This window comes from Myotis myotis, unplaced genomic scaffold, assembly GCF_014108235.1.
Source record: "Myotis myotis isolate mMyoMyo1 unplaced genomic scaffold, mMyoMyo1.p scaffold_m19_p_16, whole genome shotgun sequence".
NCBI classification, from domain to species: domain Eukaryota; kingdom Metazoa; phylum Chordata; class Mammalia; order Chiroptera; family Vespertilionidae; genus Myotis; species Myotis myotis.
The window spans coordinates 50,920,818-50,944,627 of record NW_023416320.1 but is presented as its reverse complement, the minus strand read 5'-3'; the positions used below and the strand labels follow the sequence as shown (position 1 = coordinate 50,944,627).

Here is a 23,810-nt window from a genome sequence, read left to right as displayed (position 1 = left end):
CAGCTTTGCCAGGGAAGGAGAAACACCTGAATGTTTTGTAAACATCCCTCCCCCAGTGGAGCTTTGGAATGTAAACCACATTTGTCCTCATGTCTTCAGGACTAGCAGTGACTAGCAGTGTGAAGAAAGAGAGGGCCTTTATAAAATCTGATTTTAGAGAGAAAGGGAGAGACAGAAACATTAATGATGAGAGAGAATCATTGATGGGCTGCCTCCTGCAAGCCCCGCCTGGGGATCCAGCCCACAACCTGGGCATGTGCCCTGACGGGGAACTGAACTGTGACCTCCTGCTTCATAGGTTGCTGCCCAACCACTGAGCCACACCGGCCAGGCAAGGGCCTTTTTTTTAAAAAAAAAAATCCTCACACAAGGAGTGAGGATATTTATTTTTCCCACTGATTTTTAGAGAGTGGGGCGTGGGGAAGAGAAAGGGAGAGAAACGTCTATTTGAGAGAGACACAATGATTGGTTGCCTTCCACACCTGCCCCACTGGGGGCGGGAATGGAATGGAACCTGCAACCCAGGAATGTGCCTTGACCCCTCGACAGGCCGACACTAACCTCTGAGCCACCCCTGCCCGGGCAGAGAGAGCCTTTTTTTAAAAAAAAAAAAATGTTTTTTATTGGTTTCAGATAGAGGAAGGGTGAGGTAGAAACATCAATGATGAGAGAGAATCATTGATGGGGTGCCTCCTGCATGCCCCCTACTGGGGTTTGAGCCTGCAACCTGGGCATGTGCCCTGACTGGGAATCCAAGCAGGCAGACTGAAGAATCCTAATCCAGGTCTTCCTGTTTGTTTGTTTTTGTTTTAAGCTTCTTTGTTATGAGACATTTCAGACGTGCATGAAAGGAAACAATGCCAGGATTAACCCCACAAATCCATCCCCCAGCTTCAATAGTCATCGCTCAGGCGGTGGGTCAGCTTGGCGAGGTCAGCAGGCTTTCTCTGGAAAGGCTGTCTCTGCAACAACCAGTCCACTCGGCCACACGTAAATGAATGAGCGAGACTGTGTTCCAATAAAACTTTATTTACGAAAACAGGTGGTGGCCGCACTTGGCCTCCCTGACCTTTGACCTTGCCCTCCTCCTCCCCACCCTGAATAATTGTCAGGTAACTCCAAGATATCCTATTGTTTTATCCTTAATCATTTCTGTAGGTATCTCTAAAAGATAAAGATTCTTTTACAATGTCATCACAATTCTATTGCAATGAAGTTATTCCCAACATTAAATAATATCGTCAATGTTCAAACTGTTTCGACATAAATTTTATTTGTTTTACTCTTGGTTGGAGACGTGACATTGGGTTTATATGTCCCTACAGGCCCTTGCAGGGGCGCCTCCCCTCCCACTTGGCTGCCTGCTGTTGAAGTGACTGGCTCATTGTCCCCCACTTTCCCACGGTTTGGAATTTGCTGATTCCATCATTTAACTGACTGCTCTGTTGCCTCTCGCTCTATAAGGTGGTAGTGAGACCTGGAAGCTAGGTCGCTTTATGCTAGATAGTTTTCCAAGAACACTTCCCATCTGCTGTGAATACTGGCCCAGGTGTGTAAGTCCCGCCTTCGCGGTTTACGTGTTTAGTGTCAGCGCTGTGATGACCACCACCCAGACGCAGGTTCCTTGGGAGTAACAGAATGCTGATGCTTCAGCTTGTTGTTCCTCGTGCATTAGCTGAAATACTTCCATAGAAAGAAAACTTCTCAACAACTCTTGGTTACCCTAGCTTACAGTCAAATAAGAAAGGCAGGCCCTGGCCAGTGTGTCAGTGGTTAGAGTGTTGGCCGGCACATGGACGGTCTCCGGTTTGATCCCCTTCCAGGGCACTGCCAGGGTTGTAGGTTCAATCCCCGGCCACTGTTGGGGCACGTGCAGGAAGCAACCAATTGATGTATCTCTCTCGCACTGATGTTTCTCTCTCTTTCTCCTCCTCCTTCCCTTCCTCCCATCCACTCTCTCTAGAAATCAATGGAAAAATATTCTTGGACAAGGAAAAAAAGAGAGGCGGATGAATGCTTCACCAGTTCAGTTCCTCACCACCTTCCCGATAACGAGTTGGTGCCTTCGCATCCTCTGAAAGTGACCAATAATATTCTTAAATAAAAATCATTATCATTAAATTCTGCGTTTAAATATAGCACCTTCTTCTGATGTAACTCTGGTCATCTTGGTTGCCGGCTTGTTGTGTACAATTTTGCCCAGACCTGAGATGGGCATTTCTCTGCCCTTCTTGCGGTGCATTGGGAAAGACTTTGTAGGCGGCAGGTGTTTGACCGGTGGGATCAGACCGAACTGGGTTCAGCAACCTCAGTACTTGGGTTCTGGCTGGGAAAGAATTCAGATCAAGACCCAAACTCTAAGACCCAAACATTTATTGGGTAAATCACAGAGGTAGAAAAAGTAATTTCTAGAAGACATGGGCTCAGGAAGCAAGTTCTAGAGGTAAAGGAAGGGATCTTGGAGCTTGGGAGTGAGGAAGCTGATGGTAATGTGCCTGGGGGCGGAGTGGGGGGGGGGGGGGGGAGGGGAGGGAAAGGCGTGGTGGGCATGCTCCTGGGTGGGAGAGCTCACTGGGCCCTCCATCCTATGGGCTTTAAGGGTGGAGACCTTAGGGGACGTCCCAGGGAAGATCTCAGTAGAATATTCAGCAGCTTTCCCGGGGTGTCCTTTCAGGGCTGTGGTCTTCATGATGGATTGGCCGGCACCTGGGCAGGGGGTCACTGTCCAATGCAGCTGGTCCTGATGTCAGCCGTGGCTGGTTTTGCTGCTTCTCTGGGCCTGGAGCTGAGATACAACTGAGGTCTAGATGTTGTCTCTACGGAGGGAAGGTCAGGGGTCCAAACCGCATGACCTGCCATATGCTAGGGGAGGAGAGGTCACCCCGGGGACGAGGTCTTCCCTACAATGGCTTGTCCATCCTGGTGACCTTCTTACCTGGCCCATCATCCTTGCTCTGCTCCTGTCTGAACTGCCAACCACAAGACCAGCATCTGCAGTGCGGCGGGCTGGGTGAGCCCACAGGGTGGGCAGCAGGGTGGGGCACTGCAGCGGGTGCTGGGAGCAGTCTCGCTCAGCACGGCAGGGATTGGGTGGGCGGGCCCAAGGTTACCTTTCTTAACTTCTCCAGCACTTAACTTTTCTAATAGAACAAAACACACCTCCGACACCTGCCCACGGGAAGCCTCCGCCAGGTAACGGGTCAAAGCACATGAACCGACTCCTGTGCTGTTTAAGAAACCCCAACGGATCCAAGTGGATCCAGTGAGGAACCAGAAAGCCGGGGTGGCTCAGGCTGGCGCTCCAGGCAAACCTGGGGTGCCCCCCTCCCCGATTCTCGTCACCTGGGGGAGGGGGCCTGCTTTCCGTTGCTTCTCACAGTCAGGAGCGTCTGTGGATGGTCCTGGGACTCACCGGCTTTCGGGGCCTTTGGCAGGAGGGCTCTTAGTTTGAGGTGAGGGATGGGACTGTGCACCTTGCTGAGCTGGGAGAATTCCTTCTTCCTGAAGAGATGACAGAGCATCTCAGGTGCTGGCTGTGAACTTGAGCCGCCAGTGACGGGCCATGTGCTGTTTGCCCTGATGGTCCACCTGTCGTATTTAACAAAATAACAGTTTTGCCTTTATGTGGTATCAATTACACCCGGGCCTGGGATAGCACATGTCTCCCTGTTCTTTAGTGACCCTGTTTCATTTCTGGAAACAAAACCTGCTCTAATGGCAACAGTTTTTAATCCCATCAGGAAAGAATCAATTGTTACTCATAATATTTACATAGGTATCACTATAAAGTGCAGGTAAGAAGTTCAAAATCCTAGGATGACTTTATTTCAAAAGCTTAAGGTCATTAATTCGTATTCTTGAGGCAGCATAGTAAGAAGGTAGAAAAATTCCTTGGCAAATGGAATGGGGAAACTGAGGCAGCAGCTGAACAAAAGTGGAGGAGCAATTTACAGCAGATACAGGTCGCCTCCTAGAGAGAACATCTAGGCCTCAGTTGCATTTCAGCTCCAGGCCAGAAAAGCAGCCAAACGAGGTGGGCGAGCCTGGCGGGCTGCGATGATACAACCCTGCCTGGCGCTGGCCATCAGTGGAGCCCACAGCCTTGAAAGGGCACTTGGAAAGCTGATGAGTATTCTACTGAGATCTCCCTGAGAGCCTAAACTCCAAGCCCTTAAAACCCTCAACATAAAGACCCTGGAATCTCACCCCTGCCTTTCTCCTCCCCCCTAAACTCCGAGGTGCCCACAAGACTTGCAACAAGGGGAGCAGTGGGCAGCAGCAGCTTGTCCGGGTAACCCCACCTGTCTCCAGGGCGCCCTTTCTCTGACTTCCCAGAGATGGGCCCTGGAAGCCAGAGATTCCCATGACCCTTCTGATGGCAGCGTGCCTTGTCTCACTATCTTCCCTTAACATTTCTAAGAGCCACAGCAGCCCTGCTCAGTCTCCTGTTGTGTCTTCTGTCCTACGCCCTTCCTCGTCTCACTGTCCCAGCTTTAATAAATGTCCTCTCAATGTCACGTGGACTCATATTGTGAAATCTTTTCTACACGAATTCCAGAACCCACACACTACCAACAGCTCGGGGCCGACCCGCTCCGTCCTGGTCCCCTTTCTGGCAACGCTTTTATCCAAATTTTATATCCTGACTTGCAGAGAAGTGAATAATTGCCCGAGCCATCAAGATGATTACTTTTTTCTGTGTTTTATATTTTGTTCTGTCTTTATTGTTTTATTTTCTGCTCAACTGAGCAAAGCATGCTTTTTGCAAAGATCCAACCATTAAAGAAAGATATGAGGTGGGGTGTCCTCTAACACCAGCCTGAAGAGAGAACACCAACAGTAGTTTGGGTGAGCATTGAAAAAGGTGACTTAGGCTCCAAAATGTTTGATGCTCATGGTACCAGCATTCATTTTTCAAAAGGTCATTTTGGTTTTGAGCCACAAGAGGTCACCAGAACATCATAGCAGTTGCCGTTGGCTTCGCCTTAACTGTACAGTTTTTCACTTGGAAAATGTCACATCAGAGTTTAAACGGGCTTCCAGTGGCTTATGTCAAGAGGTTTTTTAAGACATCAGGAGCCCTCTGTTCCCCACCTCCAAACATCGTTGGTCCCATCACTGACGCAAGCAAGCCTCTGCCTCCTAAACAGCAAATCACTTCACCTTTTCACCGGTGACTTCCCAGCCTGGTTTCATGACCACGTTTATTCACGGAGAGGTATCACATCCCGAGATGCTCTGTGAAGTGGGTTGGGGTGGGGGTGACAAGCCCTGTGAACACACAGGTTTGGGAAGTGCAATAGGTAGCAGGTCCCGCCCTTGGACATAGAGTGAGCATCACGGAGTGGAGTCTCCGAGAAGTCCTTGGCGTGACCTAGAAACCGTGTTTTCCAAACACCTGATTGGACAATGGCCTCTCCTCGGGCACATCAGGCCTTTACAACCTGAAGAAGTAGTATTCTTTGGAACATTATTTGAGAAATTCTGACTTATAACATTAATTGTTATTTTTTTTAAAGCTTTTTTAAACGTATTTTTTTTTTATTGATTTCAGAGAGGAAGGAAGAGGAAGAGAGCGATAGAAACATCAACGATGAGAAGGAATCGTTGATTGTTTGCCTCCTGCACGCCCCCTACTGGGGACCTAGCTGGCAAACCGGGCATGTGCCCTTGACTGGAATTCAACCGGGGACCCTTCAGCCCGCAGGCTGACGCCCTACGCACTGAGCCGAACCGGCCGGGGCACATTAATTATTTTTAAGGTGTTACAAAGCTCATGCATCACACTATCATGTGAGCATTCAACTCATTTCTCTCTGTTCCAAAATGTACTTATATTAAATCAAATACGCATTTCAGTAAGGTATCTTCAGTGAACGTCTGCATCCTGGGAACCACAGCACTGAGGCAGGGTCGGCACTCATGGGAGGGGCTTAAGAGGCCGCGCGTCCAATCACAGCGGGCAGCGAGCTCGGCCCGCCCACCTGGCCCGCAGGTGATTGGCGTGGCCGTGCGGGGCAGTGATGGGGGCGGGGCGCGGTCCTCGCTGCAGAGCTCAGTCCGACTCCCACGCTGTCCTCGGCCGGTGCCGGTCACAGGTGAGCGTCCGGTCAGGGCGACTCGAGCCCGGACACCTGTTCCCGCCGTGTCTACTCTGCCTGCCCGGGCGGGGAAGGGCTCCTCCGGGAGGTCCCAGGGCCCCGCAGAGCCGGGGCTGCGGGCGAGAACGCGGCGGAGGCCGGGAGCCGAGGGACCCGCGGGCACAGCCGCGCTGCTCAGCGGGCCGACCCGTCGCAGGGTGCAGCCTCCCCCCGGCCCCGCAGGGGAGGCGCTGCAGCCGCTCCCTCCAGCGGGTCATGGAGGTCAGATCAGTCAACCAAGAGTTCGATCCCCAAACAGCTCCCTCCTGTGCGGTGGGAGCCCCGCCCGTGCCCGGGCGGGGTGGCCCCTCAGTAGGCGCGGCGCCCCGCGCTCCGGGAGGCTGGGTGCCAGGCCCCGCCCCATCTGGGAGGCACCGTCTGTCCGCAGGGGAACTGAGGAGCTTCTCCGCGGGTGGTGCCCTCCTGGCGGACCGAGGGCTGCAGCGAGGCTGGTCTGGCGGAGGGAGACCCGCTTCTCGCGCGCAGGCGGGTCAGCTTCCCGGGCTGCAGCCCCCGGGACCAGCGGCGTCTGCCAGGCACGCCCGGCGGGGCCGAGGCTGTGCTGAGTCCCGGACCTTGGAGACCGTCCTTTGCATCGGTTTGCTCGCCCGCAGCAGCATCCCTGCCCCCGGTGCCGGGCGCCGGGAGAGAGGGCGGGGCGCGCCACACACCGCCCGCCCTGCAGACCCTCGGCCGCACCGCTCCGGGCCTCAGTTCTTTCAACAACCGGAAGAAATTGTATCTTTTTGAATTCACATGTATTTTAAAACTCAGTAGCTTTACAATGCTTTCTTCGCCCCTCCAAATAGTTCCCACTTTTAATTTTTTTTCTTTCTTGATGGCAGAGATCCCAGGACCTGTTGCATGGTGATTACATGAACTGATGATGAAAAATTCGCCAGTAGAAATAATAAATGACGTTATTATGCTGAAAATACTCTAGGATGCCCCCCCAAACATGTGCACACACTTTGAATAATTATAAAGAAAGTGTTTATTAAAATGCATTTCATTTTCAACATTGAGCTATCAGTTGTTACATTGTGTGTGTACAGTTTTTGGGGACACCCTGTATTTCTATGAGAAAGTAGGAACTAAGGAAAATAAATTACTATAGATAGGAAACGCATTATTTTATGTTATTATAAGTCTAATGAAATGTCACAGAAGACAGATTTGTAATCAGAAAAGCTTTTACACTAACAAAACTTATCCTATATAATAAAGAGTAATATGCAAATTAACCCTCACACCCTCACAAGATGGCTGCCTACCACCAGGCGGGCAAGGGGGTTAGTGAGGGACAAACAAACAATTGAATAAGCAGGCTGCTTGGGGTGACTAGGCTGGCGGGGGGCAGGGGAGGAGGGCAGTTGGGGGTGATTAGGCCAGGGGGGGGGGCAGTTGGGGGCAACCAAGCCAGTGGGAGGGGCAGTTAGGGGTGGTTAGGCTGGTGGGGGGGCAGTGAGGGGTGACTATGCCGATGGGGGGGTCAGTTGGGGGTGACCAGGCCGGCAGGGGGGGCAGTTAGGGGCAACCAGGTCGGCAGGGAGGGGGCAGTTAGGGGTGATCAGGTCAGCAGGGAGGGGGCAGTTGGGGGCAACCAGAGTGGTGGGGGGGGTACAGTTGGGGGCAACCGGGCCAGCAGGGGGGGCAGTTGGGGGCGACCAGGTCGGCAGGGAGGGGGCAGTTAGGGGCGACCAGGCTGGCAGGCAGGTGAGCAATTAGAAGCCAGTGGTCCAGGATTGTGAGAGGGATGTCCGACTGCCTGTTCTAAACCAGCAGTCGGACATCCCCTGAGGGGTCCTGGATTGGAGAGGGTGCAGGCTGGACTGAGGGGTACCCCCTCCCATGCATGAATTTTGTGCACCGGGCCTCTAGTAGTCTTATAAAAGGAAGGGACCTCAGAGGCCATTTGATATAATGTCACACCAACTGCAGAGATAGGGAAGGACTTGTGCTTTTTGAGGCTAATCATTAAATTTCCAGGTATTTCCAAATAATAGAAATACCTCTTTTCTAATAAAGAAAAATGTACCCCATACAATTCCAATCAATTAGTTCTATTTCTGCAAGATATAAGGTTTTAAAAAAGTTTATTTTATTTGGTTTGCAAATTTCTCTAAAAAATTGTTACAAAATAGGTTTTAAAAATATATGAAGTGACTTTTCTTTTTTTCTGGAAGTTTCTTGATGGAAGAGTTCTTCAAATGCCATATAGAATTATAATTATAAAATGTATTGGAAATAACAAAGCATTTAGGAACATCAAAGACAGTCTTATTACCTTAAAGAGAGGGAAGCCCAACTTCCAAAAGAAAGGTTAAGGAATTGTAACAGAACCATAACTCAATAATGGCAGAGCTGGGGCATAGAAGGAAGATGTTCTGACTCCTGGCTTAAGATTCGCTCCACTATTTTAAAAGTGATTTATAAAGTAGTCATAACTTTAGACAAATATGAGTTTACTATTAGACAATTTACTCTAGAGCTGTATTCTCAAGTGGTGTTTTTATTTTATTTATTTACTAGTGGCCTGGTGCATGAAATTCGTGCACATTAAAAGGGAATTAATTAGAGGAAATATTTTAATATTGCTATTTGCCCTTTCTCTATAATAGAAGTGTCAGAGATGAAAGAAAATTAGTAAAATGTATATGAAACTCTCCCATCTTTCAGAGTCTGGGGCACGCCGTGGGACCCAGAGTCAAGTCCCCGCCCACCCGCGTGCGCCTCAAAATTGCGCAAGACCCAGACCCAGCCGGTCCTACCCCCGTCAAGCCCCACAGGGCAGGGGGGCGCAGCCTCAGGTCCCCCAGCTCTGGTGCAAGGGCATGACAACCATTTGCATATTAGCTCTTTATTATATAGGATTTTTTTCCGGGAGGGAAACCCTTCCACCAGAGTCCTCTCTATTTCCACCACTAGATGGCAGGCTTGAGCACAGGTAATATTGGCCTCATGTGAAGGTCTAGGGTGGTGAATAGGCTCAATTACAAAGTCACAAACTAGAGGAGGAAGAGTGGGTGCTGTAGCCTTAGAGCGAAGTGTGCAGGGCCTGCAGGTAGGCTGCAAGCCCAGGCAAGATTTGGCTGCTACTGTCTTGAGGGAGAATTCCTTCTCTGGGAAATAGCAGCTTTTGTTCTTCTACTGATTGGAGGAGGCCCACCACTTTAGCAAGGCAATCTCCTTTTTAAACACAAACAAGCAAACAAAAAACAACATTTTGGGATCTTGATGAAGTCAGAACTAAGTTGCAATTTATCCAAAGTCAAAGTCATTAATATCATCTCAGAAAGTGAAAGTTGCTCACTTGGCTCTGGTGAATTTTCCCAAAGATAATGTCGTGTTTTCTTTTGTGTAAAGTTTGGGTCTACTTTTTGGATTCTCTTTTGAATCAGTTAGAAAATGCACATGGTTACCCCACTGATTGAATGGAATAAAATCTTTAATGTGTTTATTTTATATCAACATAAAAGTTACAATTTACTTGTTTACTTATATAGTTTTGTTAATCCTCACTCAAGGATATTTTTTCCATTGCTTTTTTTTTAGAGAGTGGAAAGGAGGAGGAGGAGAGAGAGAGAAACATCGATATGAGAGAGACACATCGATTGGTTGCCTCCCGAACACGCTATGACCAGGCCAGGGATCAAGGTGAAACTGAGTTCGTGCCCGTGACCAGAATCGAATTCACAACCTTTAGCTCGTTGGCTCTAGCCACTGAGCCAAACTGGCTAGGGCTGATTTATTCTTTGGTAATTATTTCAAACAGGTAGCCATAAGTGAGAGTGCTGATTGAAAAAGAGATGGTCTGAATGAATCATTTATTTGCTGTCTTTCTCTCTCCGGTGGAATGTGAGGCCCATGTAGCAGGCATTTCTGTCTGTCTGTGCGCTGATGAACTTCCAGTGCTGAACAAGAGCTTGGCTCCTCGCAAGGGCTTCATAACAATTTAGAAACATGAGTTAGTTGACTTTATAGAGTGAGCAATCTTGGAAAGCACAGGGTGGGAGCGAACGTGTTGAAGAAACAGGGGCAGATTGTTGGTGGCCTTGGTGCTAAGCATTTGGACTTACTCGGGGGCCACCAGGAGTCCCTGCAGGAGCAAGCTGACGTCGTGCTGGCACTTAGATGCTTGTCTTGGTCTGGTTTCTGAAGCCAGACTAGGAAGACCCTGCCCAATGGCATAGCGACTTCTGCTCTGGGTATGTTTCCCCCACAGATGGGAGAGACCTGGGTAACATCGATCCTCATAACCTGGAACACGGTAACCACAGTGGTTTATAGAATGGCTTCTGAGGAATTGGGCTCAACTTCTGCCTGCTGGTGTTTTGAGAACTGGATGAAGACTCTGACAGGGACCAGATACTGACATAGCTGATCTCAGGATGTCTGTGCACATCAGGAGTTCTTTTTATAAGGCTTTTGGGAAGATTATTATTATTTACTTCAGAATAAAAGATGATATTATTGACTTTGAACTGCAAACCCTAGACACACATAAATATGAAAAAAACTTAGTGCAAGACCAAAAGGAGAAACTCAGAAACATGGTGGGAAATCATGCCTATTTTTCAATTTTCTGTGTCTTTATTGCATACATTTCTATTTAATTATGTAAACACAAATTTAAATACCTTTTTATTACCCATGGTGGGAAGTCAGACATTTTCTTTCACAGCCAGAGAATATGATCTCAGTCCAAAACCGGGCTGAGATGCCAAGGAGCCATGAATCTGCCGAAATCATTGTGGGAGGTTTGTTTTCGCATGCTGATACGTCTTCAGACAACCGCAGGTAAGGGGGATGAATGTGGATTGTTCACCACAAGGAGCTCTTGTCAGATTGCGTGTAGAGAGCGTAGAGGTTTCCCACAGGCGCTGGGCGTCTGCGGTGCTGGGGCGGTCCCCCTCCCTCTGTTCCCCAGTCAATGGCTCCCTTGTCGTCAGGGCTACAGTGACGCACTCTGAGGCCACAGAGAAATACAATCCCAGCCCTGAAGTCGGTGGAAAGAATATAGATTTGTGAACTCCAGTCAGTCTCTCGGATGTTTTGTGACGCTTCAGTAGCTTATAAGTTTCTGCGATTATGAACCCAAAGCCAAGTCACCCTCCTGTTTAACGGCCAGTTCTCCCTTGAATGGAAGCCCAGATCTGGAAACACCCCCAGGGTCTCCGCAGCTCCAGGGCCGATGCCAGGAAAGCTATGGCTTCAAGAACATGAGCAGGGACAGTGCGTTTCTACCCTGCTAGCCCTCACCGTGACATTGTTTCTGAGATGGGCTCCGAGGAAGACGAGACAAGACGAGGAGCAGGAGCGGCTGGGGGACCTTTAGTACATCGTTTCTATAGGCTGACAGTGAGCCGTGAGGAACATTCCCGCAGGGATATCCAGTTTAAACCAGCCGGTGCTCCTTTTAAGTGGGTGGGAGATACCACCCTACATCTTTCTTAGTGATATTACTTGTCTCCACATACTGACTGGGGACTTCCTTTATTGAAAAAAACGGTGTTACTTCCGCCAGAGATTGTTACATGAGTGTCCAGAGTCCTCCACTCATTGTTCTAATGGAGTACACACCAAACACACACACACACACACCAGACACATATGCACACCACACACCACAACACCAGACACATATGCACACCACACACCACACACACCAGACACATATGCACACCACACACCACACACACCAGACACATATGCACACCACACACCACACACCACACACACCAGACACATATGCACACCACACACCACACACACCAGACACATATGCACACCACACACCACACACACCAGACACATACACATACCACACACCACACACACAACACACCGCACACATCACACCAAACACACACACACCACACCAAACACACACTACACACACCATATGCACACACACTACACACATCAGACACATACGCACACCACACACCACACACATCACACCACACCACACACATCACACCAAACACACCCCCACACACACCACACCAAACACACGCCACACACACCAGACACATATGCACACCACACACCACACACACCAGACACATACACACACCACACACCACACACACCAGACACATACACACACCACACACCACACATACAACACACCACACACATCACACCAAACACACACACACACACCCCACACCAAACACACCCCACACACACCAGACACATATGCACACCACACTACACACACACCATATACACACACACCACACACCACACACCACACACACCAGACATATGCACACCACACACCACACACACCATACACATACACACACCACACACCACACATACAACACACCACACACATCACACCACACACACACACCACACCAAACACACACCACACACACCAGACACATACGCACACCACACACCACACATACAACACACCACACCACACACATCACACCAAACACACACACACCACACCAAACACACACCACACACCACACACACCACACACATCACACCAAACACACACCACACACACCATACATACACACACCACACACCACACACACCATTCACATACACACACCACACACCACACATACAACACACCACACCACACACATCACGCACACCATACACATACATACACCACACATATACACCACAGACACACAGACACACACACCACACACACTACACATGCATACACACAACATACACACCATACACATACACAACCACACACCATACACATACACACACTATACACACACACACACCACACAGACACACCACACAGACACATATACACACACACATACCATACAGACATGCGCTCACACATACCATACACACACACACCACACACACCGCACACACCGCACACACGTACACATATGTACCACACACTCATACCACAGATACCCTACACACACACACCCTACACACACCATATACACACACAACACATATACACCACACATACACACACACACACACACTACACATATATACACACACACCACGTGCACACCACACACACCACACACATACACACATCACACACATACACACCACACAGCCACACATACACACATAAATGCCATACAGACATGCACACACACATATCATACACACACACCACACACACACATGCACACCACACACACCACACACATATACCACAGACACTGTACACACATGCATACACACCACACACACCACACACATACACACCACAGACACACATTCATACCAAATAGACATGCACACACACACCATATACACACACCACACATATACACACATCACACACACCACACACACATGCACACCACACACACACATATACACACATACCACACAAACACCCTACACACACACACATACCCCCACATATCACATACACATCACACACACACACCAGCACATAAATATACCACATCACATATACCCTACACACACACCACCACACAACATATACACACATCCCACACACACCACACACTCACATGCACACCACACATCCACTACACACACATACACATATGTACCACACGCACATACCACACACACCCTACACATACACACCCCACACACCACATACCCACATCACACACACACACCACCACACATACCACACCACACCACACCACACACACGCTACACACACCACCCCACAACATATACACACACAGCACACACACCACACACCCACATGCACACCACACATCCACTACACACACATACACATATGTACCACACAAAGACCACACCCCCTCACACATACCATATACACACATTATACACACTACCACACACATACACCACACCACACACACCCTACACACACACACACACACACATACACACCCCACACACAACATATACACACATCACACACACACACACCACCACACACACGCCCCTGCAACCCCCGCCCACACACACCCTACACACAAAGAGGCTGTAGAAAGCGGGGTGAGCGCAGGCCCAGTAGTCGTGTGGGGGTGTGGGATGGAAGACGCTGGGATGGGTCTGAGAGGAGCTGAGGCAGGTGTGCTGGTTACGGCGGGTGCGCAGTCCCCCTGGGGAAGGCCCGGCCGGAGCACTCCTGCTTCTGGGCCCCGGGCCTGAGTGACTCCAGAGCCCGCGGCTTCTATCATGAGCACTCGCTGTGGATGAGATTATTCTCTCCCCGCCGGTGGGCGCGTGGCCTGCTCAGCACCCAGTGTTTCATGATGCAGAAGAAATACAGATCCTTCAGCGAAAAGCCGGGTGTTGGAAGGGGCTGGAGGAGGAAGGGGAGGTTGGATGGAGGTTGGCAAACGCCGAGTGTTCTCACAGGGCCTGGCTGCGGTGCGCTCTCCCTGCGTCTCCGTGTGCTGTGATGTCCCCATGGCTCACTGGAAGACGAAGATCAGGGATTATTTGAGTGACAGCACAGAAGCAAGCGATTTCCCCAAAGTCTCGAGAAAAGCAGGAGTGGAAGCCCTATGATTTCAACTAGTTTCCCAAACTCCTTCTTTAGGAACCCCTTTAATAGGACCTGGGCACCTTCGTTGGTAATTATGCCCAGAAACCTTCAGTTCTAGGACTTTTGACAAATGCAGGCCCTGTGACCACCACCGGCATACAGACCAGCCTGCACAGCAATGCACATGAGCCCAGCATTGACCGTGAGCAAGAGGTCACAGTCAGGACTGGGTTCCCAGTCAGGGCACATGCCTGGGCTGCAGGCCCCATCCCTGGGGGGGCCTGCAGGAGGCAGCCGATCAATGAATCTCTCTCCTCATTGATGCTTCTGCCTCTTTCCTGCTCCTTTCGTCTTTCTCTGAAATCAGTAAAACCCCTTAATATACATATGAGAGGCGGCTGAGCCGGCATTCCTGGCGCCTGAGCTCTGTGGGCCTGAAGCGTCAGGCAGGCTGAGGAATGGCGTGTGAAAGTGAAGGGACGTCGGAGCGCACGGGGTGTGTGGCTGAGGCTGCTGAGGCAGGAAGGCAGCGCATCCGTGAGGGGAGACCCTCTCCTGTGCCCTCTGCCTGAGCTGGCCCTGGACGCAGCCCTCGATGAATGAGTGACTGAACCTTCCAGACGGGCCTCGAGGGCCCATTTGTGGGTGGAGGTCACTGACGTGGCTTTTGTGGTGGGTTTCCGGAGCCTGCAGGCCTTTGGCATCGTGGTGTCCATGACACGGGGGTCTCAGGGTGGATGGGACCCTCACCAGGCAGGGGCCTTGGGGTTCACTCCCTTGAAAACCTGGAAACCAGGGGTGGAAGGTCCTGGCTGCTCTGCACGGAGGCTCTCCTGTCGGGCTGGGACCGGGCGGCATTAGCGTGTCCGGGGCCTCTCGGCTCAGCCCTGGCTCAAAATAGCACAGGAATGCGATGCTTGGTAAGTGGTTTTGGATAATGACAATATCGATTTTTTTAAAAATTTCAGATTTTTGTCTAAAAGGCCGCAAAGTACTCTTTCAGTTTAACCGCAGCCAAGCAGGCTCCCAGGTCAAACAGCGGACCCAGTGAGTGAGCCCTCTGCCGCTCTCGGCTCAGACTGGCGAACATTTTACTAAATTTCATTTTACAATGGCTCTGGTCCATTAAAATTAAGGGATTGCATGTACTAAGATAATATCTTGAAAGGTTAATGCTGTGTTTTACTTCCCCACTTGCTTCCCCAGGACCTTGCTTCCACATTAATTCGAGAAATAAGACTGTTTTCTGGCCACAAAAGGTCAAGAAAAGCAGCTTGCCCATCGTTGTTTTTTTTTCAGTTACACAAGTCACACTCAGGAAGAACGGCCTGAGGGAGACACCCAGGCGCTGGGAACTAACAGTAGATTTGGAGAGAAATGGAGGGACCCTGGCTGGACCCAGGCCCTGCCCTCCCTGTAGCTCAGAAGGAGGGTGTCGGAGCAGGAGTGAGGAACGTACAGAAGGCAGCGGGTGGGCAGGAGACTGCTGGGACCACATGCTGCGAGGCTGGCAAGCCGTCAGGGAAGCCCACTGGGTGGGACATCTGTTCCTTCATTGGAGGAGCCTTGGATGACTCCGTGGGTCTCAGCACAGGCGATGCTCCTGCAGCAGAGGTGGGCACCGCAGTCTGCCAACGGGAAGGGGGTGTGGAGGGGAAGGTGCCCGGACACTGCGGGAGCCTGGCCAGCGGGAGTTACTCAGCTCCTGAGAGCAGGCCGCCTCGTCAGAGCGCTGCGAGACAGTGAGTGCGGGCATCGCTAAGCAGCAAAGACTCAGAGTCCCTCTGCGGTACCTCCTGCTGCCCAGGCAGTGCTCATATTCTTTCCAAAAATAATTGTGATTGAACGTATTGGGGTGACATTGGTTCATAGGATTATATAGGTTTCAAGTGTGTAATCACATCATCTGTATATTGCATTGTATGCCCGCCCCCCTCCCCCAAGTCAATTCTTCTTCCATCACCATATAGTTGACCCCCTCGACCCTTTACTACCCCAGCCCCTTCCCTCCGGTAACCACTACACTGCTTCTGTGTCTATGAGTTTTTGTTTGTTTGTTTGTTCATTTGTGGCTTTCAGTTTACTACTCCCCATGTGAGTGAGATCACTTGGTTCTTAGCTTTTCTGTCTGACTTATTTCGCTTAGCATAATAATCTCCAGGTCCATCCACGTTGTCACAAATGGCAGTATTTCACTTTTCTTTATGGCTGAGTAGTATTGCATAGTATATATGTACCACATCTTCTTTACCTAACGACCTATTGAGGGACATTTGGTTGTTTCCATGTCCTAACCATTGTGAATAATGCTGCAATGAACATATGTCTTTGTCAATAAATGTTCTCAAATTTTTGGGGTAGGTCCCGGAAAGGGTAAACTGGAGAACGCAAGGCTTGAGTCTTACAAAATCTAACAAATGTCAAAGGGAAACTCATTCGCAAGCCTAAGCTTTGCACAAACATGTCCCCTTGAGTATGTCACAGGAACTTGTGAGACCATAACCCTTTCGCAGCCCGCAGGGGAAGGGCACCTGGCGCCAGCGGAAGGACAAAGGGCAAACGGCCCTAAAACTACAACGGGCAGCACGGTCCAGGTACCCACCAGCAGAAGCTGCCGGCAGCTCTCCCACGCACATACGAAGCCTGCTCCTTTCGCATTCGCCACTGGCTGTTCCCTCGGAACCAGTCCACCTGCACCCAGGTGCCTGAATACGCATCATTTTTTTACACTGAGCCTTGAGTCAGTTCTGTGCGACCAGCCCAACTCCAACCCTTCCAGTCCCCAGAAGAGGAACCTCCGTCCTCTTCCCTTGGCGTCTCCTCCGTGGTCAGACTCACAGCAGGCGACCACCTAACTGCTAGCAGTTGTCAGTGGGCACCTCTGGGGGCAGATTTGAGTTTTTAATGGCGACAGGTGCCCCCCTACACTTTTCTTGACTCAAAGGGATGCCTCACGGGGGAGTAAAAGTTTCAGGAGGTTGGATGGGAAAACTTGATAGAATCATAAACAGAATGAACTCTTGATACATGGAACGATACACTGAGTGAGAGGAGTGAGACAAAAAAGAGTATGTACCGGATGGTACGATTTGTGCAAACTTTAGAGAATGCAACTGCACTGTAGTAATGGGTTGCAGGTCAGTAGTTGCTCAGGGACCCCGGTGACGCAAAGGGATGCGGGGGGAGGACTGGGAGCAAAGGGCTGAGGAACTTTCGGGGGTGATGGGTGTGTCCAGTCTCCTGACCTTGACTGTTTCACGGTTGTACACATCTGCCAAGCATCACAACGTACACTTAAAATATCTGTAGCTGCCCAGCCAGTGTGGCTCAGGTGTTTGGGCGTGTCCCATGCACCAGGAGGTAGCCAGTTCCATTCCCGGTCAGGACACATGCCCGAACCCCAGTGGGGGACATGCAAGAGGCCGCCAATCAGTGTTTCTCCCTCATCAGTGTTTCTATCTCTCCCTCTCCCTTCCTTTCTCTGAAATAAATAAAAATATACTGAAAAGTACAGTGTAGTTTATATGTAAATTACTATCTATTAAAGCTATGGGAAAAGAAACCAATGACAACATGCGTGGTGCGGAGCTGCCTTTCTTGGCCCAGAGCAGACAGCTGCCTGCCCACCACGCCCGCCGCCTGGACCAGGGTCCTTACCTTCCTTGAGTAGCCGCAGCTCTGGGCCCGGAGGTCCGGTGACCAGCGCAGGACACATGGCTGGCGCTGCCGCCTCTCCTGTGCCGCCGGACAAGCTGCAGCGCGGAGCCCCTCCTGGGTGTCTTAGTGAAGCTACAGCAGTGCTTTCCTGGCCGCGAGCCGTCCTCCATCCACAGCACTGGGCACGGCCCAGGACCAGCTGCCGCGTCCGATGGCCATGCCCTGGGAAACACACAGAACCCCCAGGCCGGCACTGGACTTGGCCTGCGGCTCAGCTGGGAGCCCTGTGCTGGCCATCACGCTCTGCTCCTGGGACTGCTCTCTGAGCCGGAGGAAGCATCGCCACTGGGCCTGGGAGAGAGAACAGCTTCCTAAGCCCCTCAGGTGTTCACAGGCTGCTCCCTGCCAGATCCGGAACTTTCCTTACAGCCTTGGGGTTTCGGTGCCACTCAGCTCAACAGGCTTGGGTTTCACAGCCCCTGAACGGGGACAGCCTGTGGCTCCTCACTGCTCCTCCCGGGATGAGGGCACAGGCTGGTCAGAGACACCAGACAGGGCTTGGCTGACCACTCCTGACCAGCCTCCCCCTCCCCCAGGCGCTGGCCTACCTGGACGTGCCATCACCTCGCCTCTCCGCAGCCCTCAGGGACGGGATGCGCTGTCTGTATCAGCACACCCTTGTTCCAGCGCCCCAGTGCCTCTGCACTTCCCGCGACGGCACATTCTCTCCTCCCGTGTAAGTTATGAAACTGGGCTCTTAGAATACCTCTCCAGTGACGCCTCGAGCAACAGCCACTGGTTCCACCTCTGTCATCTCTAAGGGGTTCATTACTGAGCTCCTGCTGTGTCGTCACACCGCCAGCCTCTTCCTAACAGGGAGCTGAAAAGGCACAGTCTGTGCCCAAGTCTTTCATGGAAACAGGACTTAAATAATTAAAATGGACCCCGCAGTCTTTTCCTTCCAGAGGAGATAAGTGAGTTGTTTTTCTACTCATCTTCACAAACCTCCAAGAAAACCAGAGACCATCAGCACCTGAGACCCCGTGGGTGGAAGCTCATGCGCCTTCTCCCGCCCGCCCGAGAGCCAGCCTGTCTCCTCCCCTGTCCCCTCACTCCCTTTGCCTGGGCAGCTCCCACCTCTCCCTGCCTGTGTCCTCCTGTCCTGCTCATGGCCTCACGGCCTGGGGTCACGCAGGGCACAGGCAGTGCACTACCTGGGGGTCTTCACACATTTGTAATGTATTAGAGGCCTGATGCACGAAGATTCGTGCAAGAATAGGCGTTCCTTCCCCTGGCTGCCAGCACTGACTTCCCTCCGGCACCCGGGACCTGGGCTTCGCTCTGGCCCTGCTGCCCTCCTGTAGCTCCCTCCACGCCCCGCATCCCCTCTCATAGTAGGTGTCCCACCCCACCCTGGCCCTGTGCGCTGCCCAGAGGCCCAGAGTGGCCACGGTGACTACACAAGCATCCCGGCCGGGCTGCTACCATCTTTGTCATGTCAATTTGCATATTCCCTCTTTATTGGCTGTGGGTGCCGCCATCTTTGTTGTGGAGTGACGGTCATTTTGCATATTCTGTCTTTATTAGATAGGATAGTGAAGTGTTCCCTCACTGTGGTTCATTTTTTCCCCCTGATCCTTTCTTCTGAGAGGAGAGCAAAGCAAACCACGGAGAAGCCAGTGGATCACTGACTGCCTGGCAGCTGTGGAGAGCCCAGCCGGCAGCCTCGGGGTGTGTCTGGACTCTGTCCCAGCAGCATGCTGCTTAAGGTTGTGGTGTCTCCTGAGAGGGGCAACAGGCAATCGCGAGGTTTTGGTGGCAGGTGGCTATCAAGGCATCTTTGCTGCAGCAGCAGGTGAGAGGGGAGGAGGAGGAGCAGGCAGGGGGGATGGGAGCCCATTTAGCTTGGATGGGCTTTCTCTGTTGCTGAGATTATAGTCTCAATTAGACTTAAGGTTGTGGCGACTGCTACAGAGCCCTGGGCTGGCTGATCCCATTGCTGACAGCTCTCTGTCACGTGGCTCAGCGGTACCGCCCCCTGCCTTGTGCAAGGCCGCTGAGTCCAAGGAGATATTAGAACGACACAGGGCCATCCTGGGAGCTGGGCTTTGGTGGATGGGCGGCTGATGGTGTTTTTGCACTCACTCATCCCTCCGTTTATGCCAGGCACTGTGACAGGCAGCCGGAATGGAGGGGACAGTGTTTCCCCAGCACACAACCCAGCACCCTGGCAGTCAGCATCGCCCACATTTTGTTAAAGATTTTCAGTATCACCCCCAGATATGAAGATAGAGATGACACGGCTCCTGCTGTCAAGAACCTACGGTTTCATGAAGGGACAGACCCTTAAGCAAATGCCAACGATAGATAAGGAGTGATTTTCTTCTCCTGATCACTTATTTCTCAGTTTGGTCTGTTCCGGGCATCTTTCCTTTCCACTGTAAAACCCAAATCCGTCCAGAAGCAGAGTGAGTGAAAGTGAACTGTGTTAATAAGGAGGCCCTGCTGCCACTCTCAGAGGCGCCCGCCCCCCGGCCCCAGGCAGTTTCTCGCTCTAATAACTCCTTGGACACGATTGTTCTTCCAGGGCTTGGAGCTCATGCAGTGTAACTAACAGACCAACACACAAGCCAGCGAAGAGCAACCACACTCCCCTTTCCCCGTCCCTTCCTAGGTGGGTTTTCCTGCCGCTCTACAGACAAGTGTCTGCAGCGGACCTGCTAGTGTCAGGCTCCACACATCACTGTTTAACAGATGTCACTTCGCAGAAAACTGCACATCATTTTGTGTGGCTACCTGGAGAGAGAGAGAGAGAGAGAGAGAAAGAGAGAGAGAGAGAGAGAGAGAGTTGGGAAATCAGGTCCCAGAGAAATTCACTAATCTGCCCAGATTTGCCGACTCTCTGCCTCTTCAATTAATCACTTAGCAATTCATCCATTGCCTACATTTGTGTTCTTATTGTAAAACTAGGGGCCCAGCATGTGAAATCTCATGAGACCCAGACCCGGTGCACTGTGGGACCCAGTTGTCAAGTCCTGCCAGTGCCGTGGGACCCATCAATGCGCCTCCTGGTGACCGGTCTTTGGCCGTTATGGCATTATGACCACTGGGAGCAATACCTCCCCCTTCCTGTGCCACAGGCGAGGGTGGTCCCTTTGTTACTCCCGTCTCTTAGGAGCTGTAATACTTGGTTAAATCAATTTTCACTGATTACATTATTGTGATCATGTAATATGATTCACATAATGTGTTGTGACTATAGTTCTACTAGAGGCCCGATGCATGAAATTCGTGCAAGAGTAGGCCTTCCTTCCCCCGGCTGCTGGCACCAGCTTCCCTCTGGCACCCGGAACCCGAGCTTCCCTCACATCCCTGGCTTTGTCAGGAAGGTCATTCGGAAGGACATCCAGTCTAATTAGCATATTAAGCTTTTATTATTATAGATTTTTGTGTAACTTTCTGACTCCCAAAATAAATATTGTTTATTTTTTATTTGCTTAGTTTTTATGTAATGATGTTTACTTTGAATTTATATTAGTTCACACAAACACTCCATCCATGCTTTTGTTCCGGCCCTCCAGTCCAGTTTAAGAACCCATTGTGGCCATCGAGTCAAAAAGTTTGCCCACCCCTGTTCTAGACACTTAGTCTTTTTAAGTTTCCCAGTGGTTCCTTAATGGAGTTTTACTCACAAACATATCAAAAAACCAATCAGTACCCTGGCCGGCTTGGCTCAGTGGATAGAGCGTTGGTCTGCGGACTGAAGGTCCTGTGTTCAATTCCGGACAAAGGCACAGATCTCAGTTGCAGGCTCTTGGCCCTAATCGGGCCGTGTGGGAGGCAACGAATCGATGCCTTTCTCTCACATTGGTGTTTCTCTCTGTCTCTCCCTCTCCCTTCCACTCTCTCTAAAAAGCAATGGAAAAAATATCCTTGGGTGAGGATTAAAATACAAACAAACCAATCGCCCCCCGCCCCCCAAAAACCCACCAAAAAACAAAAACACAAAAAACCAAGAAACCAAAACCACCTCTCACCTGCCTTTCTTTGCTTGTTTCCTTCTGGGCATTTCCCAGCCATTCTCTCCCCATCCAGGCCTGTGGCTGGGGCTGGCGTTTCGACTTCTCTGTGAAGTCTCCGCTTGTCCTCCTGGATCCCAGGTCTTCCTCGCTCTTTGCTTATCCTCTCATTTTGGTGGAGAACATTCTCTAGGGATTCCTGGGAAAACTTCAAACTAGAGGTTCACAGACCGTGGATGTCTAGAAAGGCACTTACTCGACCATTTCTCTCGGGGAGTCGCTGGCCAGGGGGTATGGAATGCACAATTGATTTTCCTTTTCACACAGAATTTGATGAGTTTCCCCTTTGCCCTGAGGTTCTGGTGTTGCCTCAGGGGCCCAGAGTTAATCTTCTACCGGATCCCAGTCCATGACCGACTTTTCTCTCTGGAGACTCTTGGGTCTTCTCTGTGCTGTGAGATTTCCCCGTTACCATTGGTTGTTGCTGTTCGCTGTGCTGGGTGCTCCAGTCTCCATCCCAAGTTCTGTCTGTGAAATAGCCTCGATCTCCGCCTCCTACCGTTTCCTCTCACCTGCCTTCTTTCTCCCCTTGGCAGCTTCAGTAATTAGATATTTACTTTTAAGACCTTTTGTTGTATATTTTTTTGTTATAATATATATATATGTTTTATTTTCCAAGAGCTTCTACTCACTGTGTTCCTTTTTTAAAAACTAGAAACCTGTGGTCTCTTGATTCAATATTTGCTAGCTCCCTAAGGATAACAGGGGTCCTCAAACTGCGGCCTGCGGGCCACATGCAAATGCAAATATTGTATTTGTTCCCGTTTTGTTTTTTTTACTTCAAAATAAGGTATGTGCAGTGTGCATAGGAATTTGTTCATAGTTTTTTTTAAACTATAGTCCGGCCCTCCAACGGTCCGAGGGACAGTGAACTGACCCCCTCTTTAAAAAGTTTGAGGACCCCTGCTATAGAAAGATACAGTCTACACACATATATGCTTATTCGAATGTGTATGACTTACATGGTCTCTGTAGGTGACATATACCTGGTGAACAGAGTACATGTCATGTTATTTCTCTTAACAAATGTTTAGAGATATTGCTAGCTTACACAGGGAGGCTCTGCTGCCCGTCAAAGACGCTTGGTTGTTCAGCTGCCTCGTGGCTCCCCAGGCCATCATAAACGTGGGGCCGCCGGACCCCGCCGCCTCTCCCTGAGGAGGAGGTGTGAGCCACGGGCAGGGCAGGGGCCCAGGGTAGGGCCTGAGGGTGCAGGTAGGCGAGGCCCTCGATGCATCGGCATAGACAAGCACTGCTAGGGACGGGTGTCAGTGGAGCTTGGTAGACAAGGCTCCCTCCAGCTCCCGTAATTTACCCAGAGGCTCACATCGAAGGGAAGGGTGTGGTGAGGGCCATTTAAAAGTGTCTGCTGGGTCATATTTGACAGATACTAGAATATTCCTTGTGCCACTGTTGATTTTTTCTTTTAAGTTTTTCCTCTGTCCCCTAAGATGTCTGGATGCTCCA

The 23,810-nt window shown here is 50.6% G+C and overlaps 1 long non-coding RNA gene across 2 annotated transcripts; it reads right to left on the bottom strand.

The window, feature by feature from the left end:
• Positions 1-14,009: 14,009 nt before the first annotated feature.
• Positions 14,010-22,593, bottom strand: LOC118670550. 2 transcript variants are annotated; one of them, XR_004972377.1, is made up of 4 exons: positions 22,302-22,593; positions 20,982-21,060; positions 18,265-18,615; positions 14,010-14,536 (listed from the first exon to the last, which is right to left on the bottom strand). It is a non-coding gene; the product is annotated as an uncharacterized LOC118670550 (long non-coding RNA). The 2 variants fall into 2 exon arrangements; XR_004972376.1 differs by lacking the exon at positions 20,982-21,060.
• Between the last annotated feature and the right edge of the window lie 1,217 nt (positions 22,594-23,810).